Below are 18684 nucleotides of genomic sequence, written 5' to 3' on the forward strand. Positions count from 1 at the left end.
CAAAGGTAGCAGAAGGAAAAATCTTTTCTTTGAAATAAGAATTACGCGAACGTTTTAGTTGAATTTATTGTTTTATTGGGCACTGAATGGTGGATTTCAATTAAAGAAGAAAATGATGATCTTCTTTGACTAACTCTCCGTCTGATGATATCATTTTAAAACATTGCAAAATAATTTGTTAGTGTCCAAAAAATCTTTGTGGTAAACTGACCGAAAGTTTGGGAAACCCCCAACCACACATTTTAAGTTGACGCTAAAGGGCTACCTCTCAGGTGATGACGTCATCACGACCTTCTTGTTTAACGTCCGCCACTGAAAAATTGAATAATTTTTCGAATTTTGTAAAATGCTTCTTTTCAAAGTTATATTCATTCATTGAACTTCCGGTATACTGCATAAATTAACTGTATTTTCATCAACAACTTTACGTATTGTTACAAACAATTATTAGAGTGCATTTACTAATGACGGCATGGCATTTGCAAAATTTTATTTAAATATTTGTTGTCAATTTTTCGGCGACCGACCGACCGACACCAAAGTGATCTGTAGAAGCTCCTGCCAGAGCTTAAAAATGACGGACTGAAGTTTCCTCGGACAAATCCTTGCCGAAAATGATTTCAATTAATTAGTCTTTCTGCTTAATTATCATGAATATTAATTACAAGATCACAGTTTTTTTCGAGCATCGAATTCGAAATACACGTGGCCATCCCAGTAGGACATTAGTGTGAAACTCTGGAGAGAGAAATGGCGTTCATGAAAAGTGCAGTTCTGGTTTGTGACTGCTTACAGCCCGATAGTGCGAAGGTTCGATAGTGCGAAGGTTCTTTAATCCGAAGGGGTACGTCATTAGTCCGAAGGTTCGTTAGTCCGAAGGTTCGATAGTCAGAATGTTCGACATTCCGAAGGTTCGACAGTCCGTAGGTTCGATAGTCTGAAGGTTCGACAGCCCGAAGGGCCCATTAGTCTTGCAATACAAGAGAAACTGCCCTCTTGCTTCGCCCGTGTCGGCACCGTGACGTCACTTTCACCTCTGGGAGTGTTCCTGGGCCATGGGGCAGGCGGCGCGATTCACGGCTAGGAAGGATTCATATCCCGCTCTTGTACTTTGAGTTTCTAGAGTTCTGGATCACCTTCGCTTCACTCTCTCATCACCTCTGACCTCCACCCTCGCCGGCCTAATCCCATGCATCTTCGGCCTTTAGCTGCCGTACGGCCGGCTAGCTCTTGGCCCGTTTTCAACTCGGTACTTATCATGTTCAAAACCACGGCACAAGTTGGTTTGAGCCTCGCTTTTTCCACAAGGCCTCGGCGGTGGCCGCCTGGCGTAGCCCGTAGACTGGATTTCTTGGTGTTTTTGCCAACCGCCCTTTTTTGGTTTCTGAGCCTAGCACCCTCTAGTACTGGTGGGGCTTATTCCCAGTGGCGCACCCAGGATTTGGTTTAAAGGGGTTCAAATTTTTTTTTTTAAATTTGTTAAAAGTTTCAACAAATTTTGTCCAAAATATTTGGCCGCAGAAAAAAAGGGGCGGTCTATTTTGACGTTGGTGGCGCCACTCACACCCCAGGCGCGGATCCGGGGGGGGGGGGGTAAAAAAAAAACCCCAGCTCTGTCCAAAAAAAAAAATTATCATACAAATTCCTAAAAAATAAGTCAACCCCCGCCCCCCGTGACACCCCCAAAAATTATACTGGTATAATGTCCGCCTGTTAAAAATACGGTACACCATCCTGTAATCTAGTGTTAATAATCGCCGAATTTGAACAGCGTCCCCTATTGAAATATGGTAATAATAATAATAATAATAATAATAATAACTGTACTGTACTAACTGGTACCAGCTCCCCCCCCCCCCCCCAGTATTCGATTTTACGGAGGCCAAGTGTCCGGAGAAAAAAAGTTGTGTACATTTTCAGATTTTTTGGCTGATGAAACCCCCCCCCTGCGAAAATTCCTGGATCCGCCCCTGCACCCCTATTATACTTCTCGAAAACAGGGCACATTCATATCACCAAGGCCAACCGTTTTTCCGAACGGTGGGGAAAAAAAATCGGCGTGCCTTTTTCAAATTTATTCTCAAGTAATTTAGGCATAGGTTAAATTCAAGTTACGTGACAAATTACACTGTGACTAACACCTATTTGTTCTGATGGGGCTGGTATCCAACCGTAGTTTCTAGCGGTGGATATATACGCGGTGAATGGTTGGCAAGCGTGCCAAGATTTGGGCCCAGTGATGCCAAGCATGGCAAGGATTTGGGGCAAACGTACGTGCCCCATTTTTTTCTGGCCAATGTGCCAAAAACTGTTGGGTTAATAAAATTTGAATAAAACGAAATAAAATAGCGGCTCCAAAAAAAACTATGCCAAAAAGTCAAACCTTTGTTTCAAGATTTGTGTGTGTGTGTAGTCTGAAGATAATAGCCATTCATATGAAACACTCTTCATTTTTTTTTCTCAATATACTCTATTTGACACCCAAAAAAATAAAAAAAATGTGAACTTGGGTCAAGATCATTCTGACTCACCCTGTATAAAGAGGGTGCTACAAGTAATGAGGCATTGGTTTGAAAACACAATCAAATAACATAGATGACTTTTAAAAAGACAGACGTTTTGAATGAATTCATGGGCACTGTTAAATTTAATTTGGCAAGAGTCCCTTTATTTTGCCACAGCTATATCAATAACATATAGTAAGATTACGTCAGGAAGCGTGGGAGGATGAAAAGGAATAAGAAATAGCTAACGTTATTAATAACCAATGATTTCAAGGTTCTTTTTGAAGTATGTTCTTTCAAACACATAAACATAATAAACCTGATTTAAGAATATATTCCATCATGAGAAGCATATCTCAGCTTTTTTAACAATGAAGTTAATTTGATGTACACATGTCTGAGTATTTCACACAACTAACTTGCTCTTTTTGATTTGAAGTCCATTATAATTTCAAATAAACAGTGTTAATTTAAATACATCCTGGGCGAGAAAAAATACAATCAACAGTTGTTTTGTATTATAGAACTATTTTAGTTGTTGGGCCCCAACTTTAGTGATGGTCCCAACTATAGTTGGGACTGTCCCAATTAGAGTTGGGACAGACCCAGTAACCGGTCCCAACTATAGTTGGGACTGTCCCAATTAGAGTTGGGACAGACCCAGTAACCCGTCCCAACTATAGTTGGGACGGTTTCAACTTTAGTTGGGAAGATGCGATAGACAAGACCATATCTATTTATGATGGTATGTTACTTTGCCGTTACTTGCAAACATGCATCAAACAGCGCTGCCTAACCATAGATGCATGAAGGATGGATATTTTAATAGTGGATTTTGCCCTTAAACACGGAAAATGAAAAACCACGAACTGCCGATACAAACTATTTTTTTGGCGGGGGTGGGGGGTTCAGGCCCGTTAGGTTGTTTTTATCAGCAAATCAGTGCTGAAATGTTATATCACACAATACATGTAGTGTACAAAAAACCCTACCCCCGCTGGCTACGCCTCTGTGTCCGAGTGTTGCGGACAGGCGGACATAATATCATTATTGTTTGTATAATTGTCCAATGTTTGTTTTGTCGGAGCGGGGGGGGGGGGGGATTGTTATTTCCCCAAACTCCCCCTGGATCTACACCTGCTGAGTCACTACAACATTAAAACAGGAACATATTTCTATATAGATTTATTATACAAAACACTTCGTCGATGTGCTCACGAAGTGACAAAACCTCTATCTCTGGCAAAAGTTCATCGCGAGATTATCGCATTTGAAGTTAATCCTTTTTCAAACGTATTTTGACCACTATGCGTTGTCTAATAACTTATGCTTTGTTCTTTGCTAATTCATAGTTGTTTGTAAAAAAGACTAAAGCAATGTATTCCAGCCCTCTTTGTCTCTTCATGAGAACATTACACGCCTTTTTGCAGTACGAAAAAAAAAAAATTCGGGCGTTTTGTTAAATGTCTAATTCCTGTAATGAAGAAAGTAAACAATATTTCGCTTTGAAACTATTTTTCGATTTTCATTTTTTTTGCACTACGTGAGAACAGCGACGACATGTTAGGTCGGTGCTCGAGCTTATAAAGAACATTCGTGTTTGAAATGAACATAATTTTTCTTGAGGATTATTTGAAGAATACAAAATGTCCCCACACGTTAAATAAAGCAGCTATTCATGGATCGATTATAGATTTTTGATTTCATTATAATTTCAACACCGCTCTTAACATTCACAGTTATCATTACCCTTCAGAGTGACTGGCATTGTGAAGGCATCAATGGAAAAAAAACCTGGCTGGAACACGGACGCAGTATTGTTTAAAAAAAGGCAAAATCTTATCAAGGAAGAAGAAAATTGAACTAAAATGCCAAATTTAACCCTTTAAATTTTATCAGATCATAAGCCTTCCTGTTGGTTACCACTGTCAATCTGTTGGAGATAATAAAAGACAAAAAAATAGAAAAAACATAATTATCAAGGACTAACGATGAAGACTTTTCAGGGTATCAAACGTTTACATACTATTAAAATTGGCATTATCTTTGTTGTATATGAATTTAAAGCTCGTATTAAAAAATTTAACCATTGCTATGACGTCACACCATTATTAAAAGTGTGGTTTCGGAACTACGAATCTGTTACGCTGGTCACAAAGTGTGGATTCTGAACGAAGAATCTTTAGTAAAGTGTGGATTCGGAATTACGAATCCACACTTTGAACATATCGAACAAAGTTGTTCTCAATGATGAGCATTAATAGGACCGTTTGCGTGAAAACTTTTCCAACATAGAGGGCGCTCTTCAAAACCGATGATTATATGCTAGCTATGCATTATGTGCCCATTTTCAGGGCTAATTGTATGGGTTTTGGGGCTTGGTTTTCATATTCCTCATTTATATTAAAACCATCTATACCATTACTGGGAAATGGTTACTTCGAAGAAATAGTAAGATACTTTAAAGGGCATTTTTTTTTTCATCTCGAGGGGGCACTTTTATGTTCAAGGGAGCACATATATGACCGCAAAAGGGGCACTTGGGAAAATCTGGGGGGGGGGGGATCCCCCCCAGCCTCCCCCCCCCGAACCCCCGGTTCCGCCGCCCCTGGTTAATGACAATAATTCATTTTGACGCAATGCTTTAAGTCGAAGAATACAGTCGCAAGTGTGGATTCTTAATTTACAAATTCACTCGGTGCTTTGCGCCTCGTGAATTCTTAAATTACGAATCCAGACTTTCTTGTGTATTCTCCTTAACAGAAAGAGGTTTTCCAGCACTGGGCCTCTCGAGAAAAAATGAAGCAATGGGGGGGGGGGGGGGAGTTTGATCAATCAATAGAGATTGGCTTACCATGATTTTATTCAGTCATGTTCATTGCCAGTATTGTTGGGGTTCTGAACTTATTCTCCATGCAATCTCCGTCAAGATTCCCTCCATTGTGGGCGGCACTGGCTACTGCGAAAGTCACAATGATAAAGTTCTCCACAATCGTCTTGACTAGAGCAAGCTGAAACAAATACCAACATGGCTGTGAGTGACAGTTATATAGAAAACATTCGTTTGTATAACTCATTGCATTTACGAAATATATTACGTTCACGTCTATATTTACGCGTATCGAGGATAAGTTACTATAGGTTTTTCCGGCCAATTTCACCAAGTTTTCGTTCAATTTAACGCCTGGCTCATTCGATTTAGATTGAAATTGAAAGACCATGCAGATCGGCATTCGACAATCAAAAAGAATTATTCAATTTTACTATCGTGGCATTCTATCGCCTTTTAGCTTCACTCGTCCCTATCAAAGATGCATTCATATTAAAAGTATCGCGTTGTTCATTCACTTTCGTCTAAACCATTAGTAAGGGGTTGATCGGGCATTCGTTTTCATTAATGTTTCAAACATGTTTCACATTTTGTCAAACATCTTTTAAGACTTCATACTTATGTATTCCGTGGCGTAAATCATATGTAATGACTTCAAACCGTAGATTGACTTTCTTTCTTAAAGGTATGTGCAATGAATCTTTCTCAGGAATTCTTTTTGCGCAACTCTGTGAAATGTAAGAAAACTACACATTTGACAACACTTTTTGGGTTTATCTTATTGCAAGTGTGCACTTCTTCAAGCATTTAAAAGTTTCCTTGTTTTTCCGGACTAACGCTGTTACTGTGATGTCATTTCAGGAAAACACTGTTCAGTTTAGGGTTTTTTCTTTCAAATTATTTATCCAAAATTTGTTAATTGAAACCATTTGTGGGAAAGGGATGGTTATGGGATGGCTTACTATATACCATGTACTGACACATCATATAATCACCACATAAAGAAATTTATGACAGCAAAATATCCAAAAACTTTTTTTTGCTGAAATAGCCGTGTAACATTAATCATGCTCGAAATGCCATCACAGGTTTTCTAATGAATATATGGAACTTTGCATTAGCATAAAAACGGAGAAGGCACCAAAACACTCCCCAAAATGGAAAATAAAACTTGCTAATACGGTTAAATGTGACACAAAGATGTATTTTCAAGGTTTGCATTGAAAAGTTTGCAAGGTCCCTGTGAATATGGTAAGTGTTCGGTCATACATACGCAAGAAAACATTTTTAAAATAACGCAAGAGAAGTGTTCCCGACGGTACAACCATTTCCAAACATATTACGTGACCCGATGTCTTGCACGTCAAGAAATCGTCAACGTAAAAAAAGCCCCTTGATCAAACGTTTAAACAAGTAGAAAAGATCAACAGTGAAAAAGAAATTATCTTAGTCTCTTTCCATAATTATTTCGTTACATCTTGTTTCCCTCATATCAGTTGATTTGTAACATTGTAAATTTTACAGTCATCAAGATTTTTTGTTGGGGGGGGGTGGAATGAACCTCGGAGAAAAAAAGGAAACAAATATCGATTAAAAAATCTTACTAATTTAAATGACCAAACGATGAAAGCGATTGCCCATAAACGAATAAGAAACGAAAAGCATGGTTATACGTTATAAGCGCACATATGTTCGCTAATTTGAATGCGTCGACCGTCAAAAGGTTGCAAAGACTTAATTTCAGACTGCTACAATTTAAGTATGAAAAAGAAACCCCAATTGGACCACGTGTGCAAAACTAACGCGAAATTGAATGGCTGATAATGATAATGATTAGAAAAATTCGGAAATTCGCCGGGAAAACCTATATTTATCCAAAATTTGCTAATTGAAAACATTTGTGGGAAAGGGTGCTCACTGGCTTACTTCCATGCATACTGACACATCAAAGAATCACCAAATGAAAGAAATTTATAACAGCAAAATATCCAAAATTCTAACAACTTTTTTGTGCTTAAATAGCCATGTAATATTAATCATGCCCGGAATGCCATCACAGGTTTTCTAATGAATATGAAACTTTGCATTAGCATAAAAACGGGTAAGGCACCAAAAAATCCTTCAAAAATGAAAAATGAAATTTGCAAATAAGGTTAAATGTGACACAAAGATGTATTTTCAAGGTTTGCATTGCAAACTTACTTTGCATGGGCCCTGTGAATACAGTCAAACATGGTCAACAATACGGTCAAACATGCGCAAGAAAACATTTAAGAAATAACTCAAGAGAAATGTTCCCGATGGTACGTCAATTGCCAAACATAGGTGTTCCGATGTCTTGTACATCAAGCAATCGTCAACGTTAAAATGCCCCTTGCTCAAACGTTTAAACAAGTACAAAGATAAACAGTGAAAAAAAAAATCATCTTAGTCCCTTCAATTAATTAATTCGTAATTACATCTTGTTTCCCTCATAGGGCCTTTCAGTTAATTTGTAACATTGTACGTTTTACAGTTATCAAGTTTTGGAAGGAAGTGAACCTTGGGGAACAATAGGAAATGTATCGATTACATTTTTTACTATAGGTTTTCTCTGTCAATTTCGGCAAATGAGCAGCCAATTTAATTTTCGTGCGTTCGAATTGAAGCTATTTTGCCTCTCCAGTTGTTACTGCGTTTCAAATTCAGAATTCGGCCATTCAATTTCGTTTTGAGACATTCAAATTCCTTTAGCAAAGCTGGTTCAATTTAGCATATCGTCATTCTTTTTCGTGACACACAATCATCATTCAATTTAGCAAAGCTGGTTCGACTGGAGATTTTACTGATTTAATTTTTTTCAATTTCGTAAAGAGGCAATCAATTTCGCTTAAAGAGAATTCAAATAAGTACGACTAAAGAAATACGAATAAACAGATAAACTGTACTATGCAACTGTTTCGTATCTCCACTTTAATTCAGGCAAACCTTGTTTTCTTTATTTATGCTTCCAGTAGACTTTACATGGGGCCAATGAGGTTTTTTCTTCTTCTTTGTTTTCTTCTTCATTTTTTTTGGGGGGGGGAGGGGAAATCTTTATTGGTTAACTGACCAAGACCTAATTTTGTAATGTGTTTGAATGGGGTGTTTCTTTATGTTTTACTTTTTTTTTTATTGTTTATGTTGTTTCTTCCTCAACCATCAATCTGTTGGCGTGCCAGACATCTTGGCATATTATATGTTTGGGTATGGTTGTACCACTGCATGCACTTCACTTGGGTGATGACATCAACACTCTGGATGGCTGCTTGTTGAAGGAGATCGCACCTCCACTGCTGCATGTTCATTCCTGCTTGCTGGGCAGCCTGTCTGTCTCCGACACGTTGTTGCCACTCAGGTAACCCAAGGATGCGTTTAACTGCAGCCTTGAATGCAGAGTGTGCCATCTCCGTGCTGTTCAGGAATGGGGAGTAGGGAGGGAGGCGCTTCAGCTGGATCATTGGGTTGGCACCTTCAGGGAGTTGGGCTCGCACGTGAGGCCTCGCATTGTCGTATATGAGGTAAATGGGTTCGTCGTCTGGGAAAACTGCATCACACTCTTGAATTGTGTCCGCAAGTAACTCCTCGAATCTCTCTCGCGTCACAGTTTCGAATGCGATTCGGTGGTGCAACAAGCCTACTTCACTAGAAACAGCGAAGGTGACAATGCAATTTCTCCCTCGTTGTCTGTCGACGACTCGTCTTGCAGCGATCCCTCGTGGAGCTCTACCCTGGGAGCGTCGAGTTCAGACGTTATAACCTGTCTCGTCAATGAAGACTAGATGCGCCATAACACCATGCTGCAGGAACCACTCACCATACTGGACGCGTTGATCAAGAACTTCAGGGGAATTTCTTGCATCAGGGACGTCCTCCACTAGTTTCAGTGTAATCATCATCCCATACAAGGCCCTGGCTATGGTGGCAGTAGAAACATGGGGCTTCTCTGGCAGATGCTCACTCAAACTAGCCTTCATTTGTTGAAGTGTCAAGACGGGATTAGCGTCAAGGATGCCTTGCAGATGGTTTCGCATGTCATCATCCATCTTGCTGTGGGTTGCTCCTCCTCTTGCCAGCGTCTCTCGCCTTCCAGTCCTCAAATATGTTGCAACAATTGATCTGGCTGTGGACTTGTTGATGTTCAAATTGACCGCAAGCTCAAGGTAGTCTTGCTCGTTTCCCTCGAAGGCCTCAATCAACCTTTCTCGATCTACCTAGGCCAGCGTAGCGACCACAAGCTGCCATTTCTAGAAATATGCGTGTAAAACTGTAGCGAAAGCTCGTCTTCGAAGTACATCGGCAAAGTGACTCAAGTGCCAAAAAGTGAACCGTATTTATGCCTTCAACATTCTTAAGGAAACAAAAATTTAACAAAGCGTTTTTTAGATTGCACAAATTCCAGAAATGACTGCCCAAAAATGAATTGGAATGACTAAACACATGCCTCAAAAAGCTCCTGCGAATTTGAATGCTGCTTTGTTGGATTGTTAAATTGCATGATTATTTTGTTAAATCGAATGACGCAACAGTACATTTGACTGGTCATAAAACGAAATCGAATGACCCTTTTCAGTAGCATTTGATTTCGCGCGAAAAAGAATAGCGTAGTGGTTAAATTGGCTGCTCATTTGCCGAAATTGACCGAGAAAACCTATAATTTAAATGACCAAACGATGAAAGCGATTGCCCATAAACGAATAAGAAACGAAAGCATGGTTATACTTTACAAGCGCACAGATGTTTGCTAATTTGAATGCGTCAACCGTCAAAAGATTGCAAAGACTTAATTTAAGACTGCTACAAGTTAAGTCTTGAATACACCAAAACAAAATAGGATGCCCGAAAATGAAAACGAACATTCAGAACAAAATCTTGGCTGCCTAACCCAAAACGAAAAAGAAACCCCAATTTGACCACATGTGCAAAACTCACAGGAAATTGAATGGCTGATAATGAAACTGATTGGAAAAATTCGGAAATTCGCCGGAAAAACCTATATTATATGACCTGAAACAATATTTTTCCCTAAAAATTCCACAAAGGAAAAGGACTTGTTCCAAATTCCAGGTATCGTTATTTCCCAGAATAATGATATTGGAAAGATTTAACACTGGAATCTATAGGTTTCCAGTTAATCTGACCCATCTGAAACAGTCGTTGAATTGAATACCCGGCCCTCTCAACTATAGTTTTATCTGGACATTTATACATTTAGTCCTCAAGAGGAGCCATTCGCTTACCTAAGTGTAGCACTGACTTGATGAATACGTTCGTTAATTTCAAAAGTTATTCATTCATTCAAATTCATCGAAGCCGGTATATAATAGGTTTTCCCGGCCAATTTCACCAAGTTTTCGTTCAATTTAACGCCTGGCTCATTCGATTTAGATTGAAATTGAAAGATCACGCAGATCGGCATTCGACAATCAAAAAGAAATCATTCTATTTCACTCTCCGAGCATTCTATCGCCTTTTAGCTTCACTCGTCCCTATTAAAGATGCATTCATATTAAAAGTATCACGTTGTTCATTCAATTTCGTCCAAACCATTAGTAAGTGGTTGATCGGGCATTCGTTTTCATTAATGGGCAAACATATTTCACATTTTGTCAAACATCTTTTAAGACTTCATACGTGTTCGTATTCCTTATCGTAAATCAATTTGATGACTTGAAACCGTAGATAGATTGACTTTCTTTCTTAATTAAAGGGTATGTGCAATGAATTTTTCTCAGGAATTCTGTTTGCGCAACTCTGTGAAATTAAGAAAACTACGCATTTGACAACACTTTTTGGGTTTATCTTATTGCAAAATAATGTGCACTTCTTTAAACATTTAAAAGTTACCATGCTTTTCCGGACTAACGCTGTTACTGTGATGTCATTTCAGGAAGACACTGTTCAGTTTAGGTTTTTTCTTTCAAATTATTCATACAAAATTTGCTAATTCAAAACATTTGTGGGAAAGGGTTGGTCATTGGCTTACTGCCATGTGCTGACACATCATATAATCACAAAATAAAAAAAAAATTATGACAGCAAAATATCCAAAATTCTAGCATTTTTTGTTGTTGCTGAAATAGGCGTGTAACATTAATTATGTTCGGAATGCCATCACAGGTTTTCTAATGAATATGAAACTTTGCATTAGCATAAAAACGAAGAAGGCACTAAAAACACCCCTAAAATGGAAAATAAAACTTGCAAATAAGGTAAAATGTGTCACAAAGATGTATTTCCAAGGTTTGCACTGTAAACTTTGCATGGGCCCTGTGAATACGGTAAGTGTTCGGTCAGACATTCGCAAGAAAACATTTAAGAAATAACGCAAGAGAAGTGTTCCCGACGGTACAACCATTTCCAAACATACGTGTCCCGATGTCTTGCACGTCAGGAAATCGTCAACTTAAAAAAGCCCCTTGGTCAAACGTTTAAACAAGTATATAGAAAAGATCAGCAGTGAAAAACAAATTATCTTAGTCCCTTTCAATTCATTATTTCATTGCATCTTGTTTCCCTCATATCAGTTGATTTGTAACATTGTAAATTTTACAGTCATCAAGATTTTTTTTTTGGGGGGGGGAAATGAACCTCGGAGAAAATAGGAACAAATATCGATTCAAAAATCTTACTTATTTAAATGACCAAACGATGACAGCAATTGCCCATAAACGAATAAGAAACGAAAATCATGGTTATACGTTATAAGCGCACAGATGTTCGCTAATTTGAATGCGTCAACCGTCAAAAGGTTACAAAGACTTAATTTCAGACTGCTACAAGTCAAGTCTTGAATGCCCGAAATGCCCTTGAATGCCCGGAATAGGCTGCCCGAAAACGAAAACGAACATTCACAGCAAAATCTTGGCTGCCTAAAAATGAAATTGAATGAACCCCAAGTGAAAAAGAAACCCGAATTGGACCACATGTGCAAAGCTCAAGCGAAATTGAATGGCTGATAATGAAACTGATTAGAAAAAATCGGAAATTCGCAGGGAAAACCTATATTATAAGGTTATTAAGATTTCAGTTTTAGCAGTGGACACACATTTACTCACGTGTACGTATTCAAATTTGTGTCTGTTCTATTTACTTTCGGATTTATAGTTCAACATGATCTGAATTTACAGACTAAATAAAAAAATATAGAGATCTGTCCAAAGAATAACAAGGCAATTAGAACAAAACGTATTGTTTACACTCTAAAAACAACTTAGTCAAAATATTGACTGGTTTTCCTAGTTATTGAAAATTGACTAGGAATTTATTAAACATGCAAAGCTTCATATTTGACTAGAAAAAAGTAGTTGGGTTCGACTCCAATTTCAGTTTATTGCATAACTATTTTTCCAAAGTCAATAATACTGACTGGAAAAATTTAGTCAGATTGACTGATTTTCAGTTGCACCCAGCTGACCCTGAATGGCTAGTCAAATTTGACTGGTTTCTAGTCAAATCTGACTAATGCTTTTTTAGAGTGTACATGTCTTATTTTGGATTCATTACATTCATTTTTATTTATTTTTCAAAGTTGTCTTGATTGTCCTCCGATTCGAAACAGGCTGAGGCCTAAAACATTAATAAAAAGAGTGGCATATGAAAAATTGCAACTAAGACAAACAACAGGATTTAATGTGATTTGATTTAATAAGCGGCAAACGCAGAGAAAACCGCCCAGTAAATAGAAAAATTGTGATTTTTCTATTTTCCCGTCAAAACCTAATTGTGATTGTTAGAAATTAGATTAAAAGTAGACGGTAGAACTTCAACTGATGAAAACGTCGTCTTGAATGTATGCTGAAGAAATATAATAACTAAAGTGAAATACTAAGTGCACAAAAACGAAATTTCATGCATTATTATCATAAAACCCTTTTGGTTCTGTTGGAAAAAAATGCTTGAGTGTGAAAGGTTGTGTATGAAAATGAACAAAACTTCGTTGAAATTTGCAAATAAAATATAAGAAATAACAATAATAGCTTCTCCTGTGACAGCACTGAACTGAAACACTTCTTTTCAACAGTCTCAAGCCTTGTTTCGTGTGCAATGTTAACCGTGTCGTGTTATTATAATAATTTAAAAAAAATAGAGCAAAAAACATCGAACCTGTCCTCTCCGCCATCTCGTGAGCTTCCCGTTCGGTAAAGACGTCTTTCGCAAAGTCGTCTTGGAGAAAGTCTGCAGCACAACATAAAAAAAGAAATACTGCTGAATGCACGAAGTGCAAGCAAAGCTGGTAGCCTATACGTGATTTTCAAAATTTCAAATTTCTTTTCTGAACGAGTTTGAAAGGAAAATAATGTCCTGTGACAAATAAATTTGCTTGTTTACATTTGCAGGCCTTTGTACCGTTTGTCATTGGTCTTTCTGCAATGTGCAGAAAAGCCTTTGTTTTTGTTCTGACTTTTTTTCTTCATATTCTTGTTGGCAAAAATCCCATAGACTTTGTGCATGTTTCATTGTCCGCGGCACTTTTCACAATCAACAATCTTCAATCGTGATGAAAGTTGAAAAGGCCGTCTCCGAAACGGGCTTTCAGGGCTACGGCTACGTCTATTGTCAGCGCGTCCCCGCGTATTTTTCAATGGGCGCAGACCTAGACCTGCAATCCTGGCCAAATCTCGCTGGGCCCCCAACCCCCCGGCCCCCGTTCAATGTTGTCTCTCATTGCGCGGTGTGTGCTCCATCAGCTAGAGAGAACAACATTGACCGGGGGAGCGGGGGAGTGGGTGACCGTGGCAGGCTCAGGAAGTGTCCCAACCATTTTGGCCGGGATTGTAGCTCTAGACAGTTGATTCTGATGCTGATAATATTCTGCAGATCGATAGATTTGACCCATTTTAGCTGAAAATGTACAATCTTCCAAACGCATGTAACGTTTTTTTTTAAATTTTTTTTTTATGAAAGAGTATTTCTGATCATTAAATCACATATTGTTATATATGAAACTGAACATTATTAAATACAATTCTGCATGGACACACAAAGTGTAAACTTGAAACATCTTTAAAGGCAGAAAAGCCAGTTGCATTGTCCGTAGACAATCAAAACATCTTGTTTGTGCATATTTTCGTTTGAAGCAACAAAAGTGCTCAAAATCTAATTAACGCGAGGCGGGCGACAGGCGTCGAAGCGCGAAGCCTCGTTGTTCATGTCGCAAAGGCGCACGCGTATGAAAATTAGGTCCCGCTAGCTTAAGTAATTAGTCACTTATCATGGTTCGATTTTTTTGTTCGATATTTCATTGGAAAGCTCATAACTAATGTAATGCTAGAAAATTGTCAATTCAATTTAAAAATCTATTTTCCTGGGTGCCACACTCAAAGTGCATGTATATACCAACTTAAAAGATAATAACGAAATAACCTTCACAGATATTGAACTTGTTGACCTTTTGGAAAAAAAATTACCACTGCCAAAAGTAATCATCTAACTTAGAGATGGTGTGTAAGCACATGGTCGTTATGTAACCCAATTTTATTTGTTTAAACTTCAATTAAGATGGCATCATCAGAAATTCAGCGAAGGGAACTGAGAACTATTGAAAGTGGGAGTCCTTTATATACGGGATGAACACTTCATCATCATTAAATTAGCCGATTGAATTATAATAATACAATTTTTTTCAAGCACGACAAATACAATAGACCAACGGGGCTGTGTGAATAGTTTGAAAAATAGCTTTAGATGTCATGGGACCGTTGAGATTATGACGGAACTTTGCAGTAAATAAACTTACCGTCCCCCAGTGCGAAATTCCAGGCACATCCAACGAACATCAGGAAAACCAGGCACATGTAAACCTTCATTCTTGCTAATCTAGAAACCAAGGTAGAAAATAACAGACAGTAAGAAACGTGTCATGACATAGCTGTTTCCTTATGTTAGACGTCTTTTAACATACAATCGTGTCAGTCTTTTAACATCAATTGTGTCCGTCCTGGTTTTATTTCGCAGATTAACTCAGCTGTTGCGCGGTATTAAAGTTTCTGAAGTTTGTACAAAGGTAGCGAAATACACTGTAACATGTATATCACTGTCGTTTATACATGTAAGTCATATAAAGGGACATTTGGTGACATTTTATCGCTAATATTACAATTCATAAAACAATTCAATAACCAAGACTTTTTTCCCCAACCAACTGACGTATCAAATCTAACACGTTTAACCAAAGCTTACATTTCAGGTGGAAACAGAACTTGTAAACCAAAGCAAAATCAGGAGTTGGAAATGCACTTGCTGCTTTCAACTTGATGTCTACTGAACGAATGCGCCACAACAGCGCCGAGTACACTTCTTTATACAAGCATGGGTTCACGAGTCTGAGAAGAATTGTCTATTGCTATTTTCGTTGAAACCTACAAAAAAACCCAATCAAATTAAAGACCATCTGTCACTAGGAGCGTTGAACATCGCACACACAAAAGAGTAAATAATCCGCCCCCCAAACCCCCCCCCCACAAATACCAGATGTTAATCCGTGGACCCATTAATCATAAATTAGACTGACTACACGCATGCGCACAGGCAGTTATCACAGGCAAGATTTGATTCACCTAACTTCGACCAGAATGATCAAAAATAAGTTGTCTCATTTCATTCCTTCAACAAAGCACCTTATCCTTGTCCCTATCATCACTTGTGGATGCAACCCTGCAAATAAATTCCCATAGCCACTAGTGCTAAATGCCCATACTTCAAAATTCTTTTAAAAATACTCAAAACTCTCACAGGTATTCAAACTGCACAGAAAAATGATGATCAACATGCCATCTTTCGTTTTCTTTTCATGTTTTGGTGGGTTTACCATTGACTTTTCAAGATATTCTCACCCAAAGAAGACGACCCCTATTTTCCCAAAAGCGGACAAGTAGCCATCTTGAAAAACGACCCCTCCACAACATGGCAAAATAGTGCCGATTGTAAGCCCAATAGCATCCAAAATGCTCAGAATTGGAAGCCCCAAGTCCGGGCCAGAGGTTCATTACCATATCTCTTCAATTCCTCAATTTTATGGCTCTCAGAACTCTCTAATATAGAATATTTTGAGGTATAACTTTTATTCATGAGCTCGGCGGATGGATGTAGGCCTATTTACCGGTGTGCACCCTTGTCCATTGTGTACTAAGTTGTCACATTGCTGATTTTGACCTCTTTCATCATAGAGGCCATGTTTGCTCATTCATCCATGACGATGACGTCATGAAATTAGTATCCCTGGATCGAGGACATCCTGGCCTTTTTTCATTGTAGTTGCCTCTTTCTTAAATATTCAGTACATTTCTGATAATATACATCTAAAAATGGGTATACTTTATTTTTAGACACCCTGTACACAAATATTGACACGTGACAAACACCAGGTTTTATCTTCATCCCTTGACCCGTTTCAAAGAAAGTGGTTTTGTTTAGACTGAACGGATTCTCTCTGTATTTTTATTTACCTATTTTTTCTGGTAACTTTGAAAAAAAGATATGTCAGATGACAAAAAAACACATAAAAATAGACCAGAATATTTGAATTGAATACGTGTGGTTAAAAGTAGCCTTCCGTGGGTGATCCCATGAAAAGTTCTATTTGGGGAAAATCAAACGCTTGCTGGATCAAAGTTTTACTATTCCCTGTGTCACAGCATGTCTGTATTTGTTTATAAGGCCTCACCTACACATTCTGTTTTGTTTTCTAGATTTATTTGATCAATAAATCAAAATCAAATTCAAACGTTTCTGTTTAAACATTTCATCATTTGACCAACGGTAGCAGAAGGAAAAATCTTTTTCTTTGAAAATAAGAATCACACAAAGTAAACGTTGTTTTGAATTGACGTCACCTTGTATTTGGATGCCTATGATATTGGCATTGGTTTTGCTGGTCACTGAATGGTGGATTTCAATTAAACAAGGAAAAGATGATATCCATTGACTTACTGTCCGTCTGGTGATATCATTTCAAAATTTTGCAACATCATTTGTTAGTCTCCAAAGAATGTTTGTGGGCAACCTGATCGAAATGTTGGGAACCCCGCCCACATGCTTGACGCTAAGGGCTACCTCTCAAGTGATGACGTCATCACCACCTTCTTGTTTAACGTCCACCACTGAACATTTTAATAATTTTCGATTATTAAATGCTTCTTTTTTGCAAGTAATAATTAAATGCCTTAAATAATTATTATATTTTCTCGTCACAATGACAACTCTTTGCGGCATCGTGTGGTCTATTAGAGAAATGACAGGCTGAGTTTTCCTCAGACAAATCCTTGCTGAAAATGATTTCAATGAATTGGTCTTTCTACTTCATTGATATTAACTTCATCGATGTCTATTACTCAATAGACATCGATAAAGATAACAACACGTCTTTTGAGTTTTTCAACATGTGTTTATCTAAAAATAAATGTTTTATGGCTTTTTTGTCTGCAAAGGTATAATAAAATTCTGCTGTGAGATAACGAAAGAATGGTTAATAACTACGTTGTACGGAGCATTCCTTGTTTTGCATGAAGATATGTGGCAAAATAGGCCGTCCCCGAGATTATATTTTTACTGTACACCCAGTGTCGAAGCACGTCTGTTACGTTTAATAACGCCTCAACCACAAATTCTGCTTTGCCCTTCCAGTAACTATAGTTAAGTGTCATGAACTAATTGCTAAATGTTATGAGTATACCATCTAAAACATAACATTTTCGGTGAATTCAAGACGATGACCAATCAGCGAATTTAAGACGATCGTGTGTGAGGCAAATTCCAGCTGAATTATGTATATAGGTTTCCCCGCACATTTTAAAACTTTTTTCATTCAAATTCACAAACGGTTAACATCATTTTCGTCTCGGGAAGACTGGAGCGCGCAAATACTACAATGAATTTAGTCATTGGTCATTCCAATTGATCAATGGTCAATCAATTTCAACATTTGTCCATTCGATATCGTCAGATTTCAATGAAATTCGTCTCACCTGATGATCATCTGCATATTGTAAGGATTGAATTCGTCTTTGTTCAATAGATTTCGAGAAATGTTCGATCAAATTAATCAGACAAATGCGCACGCTGCTGTACCGGTACCATTTACAGACGTATTTGGCATGGTGTATTGCAAGACAAGAAATTGAAGGTTTAACAACCAATCCAAAGAACAAGAAGAACTGAATTGACTGTTTCTGAAAAATGTGAAAATATGAATGCATTTTTCTTTTCGTAATTATGGGCCTACTTATTTCTTGCATACAATGGAAAGTATGCATTTTCATTTGCCTGTGTATATCTTATATCTTAGAACTAAATGGATACACAAATAAGTATTGAAAAAGATTACAATAATGT

At 37.9% G+C, this 18684-nt stretch overlaps 1 long non-coding RNA gene across 1 annotated transcript; it reads right to left on the reverse strand.

Annotated features, from left to right (window-relative positions):
- Positions 1 to 3598: 3598 nt before the first annotated feature.
- LOC119736934 lies at positions 3599 to 15765 on the reverse strand. The gene is made up of 5 exons (XR_005272322.1): positions 15535 to 15765; positions 15092 to 15171; positions 13459 to 13530; positions 5359 to 5515; positions 3599 to 4437 (listed from the first exon to the last, which is right to left on the reverse strand). It is a non-coding gene; the product is annotated as an uncharacterized LOC119736934 (long non-coding RNA).
- Between the last annotated feature and the right edge of the window lie 2919 nt (positions 15766 to 18684).

Source organism: Patiria miniata, unplaced genomic scaffold (assembly GCF_015706575.1).
Source record: "Patiria miniata isolate m_02_andy unplaced genomic scaffold, ASM1570657v1 HiC_scaffold_3, whole genome shotgun sequence".
NCBI lineage: Eukaryota > Metazoa > Echinodermata > Asteroidea > Valvatida > Asterinidae > Patiria > Patiria miniata.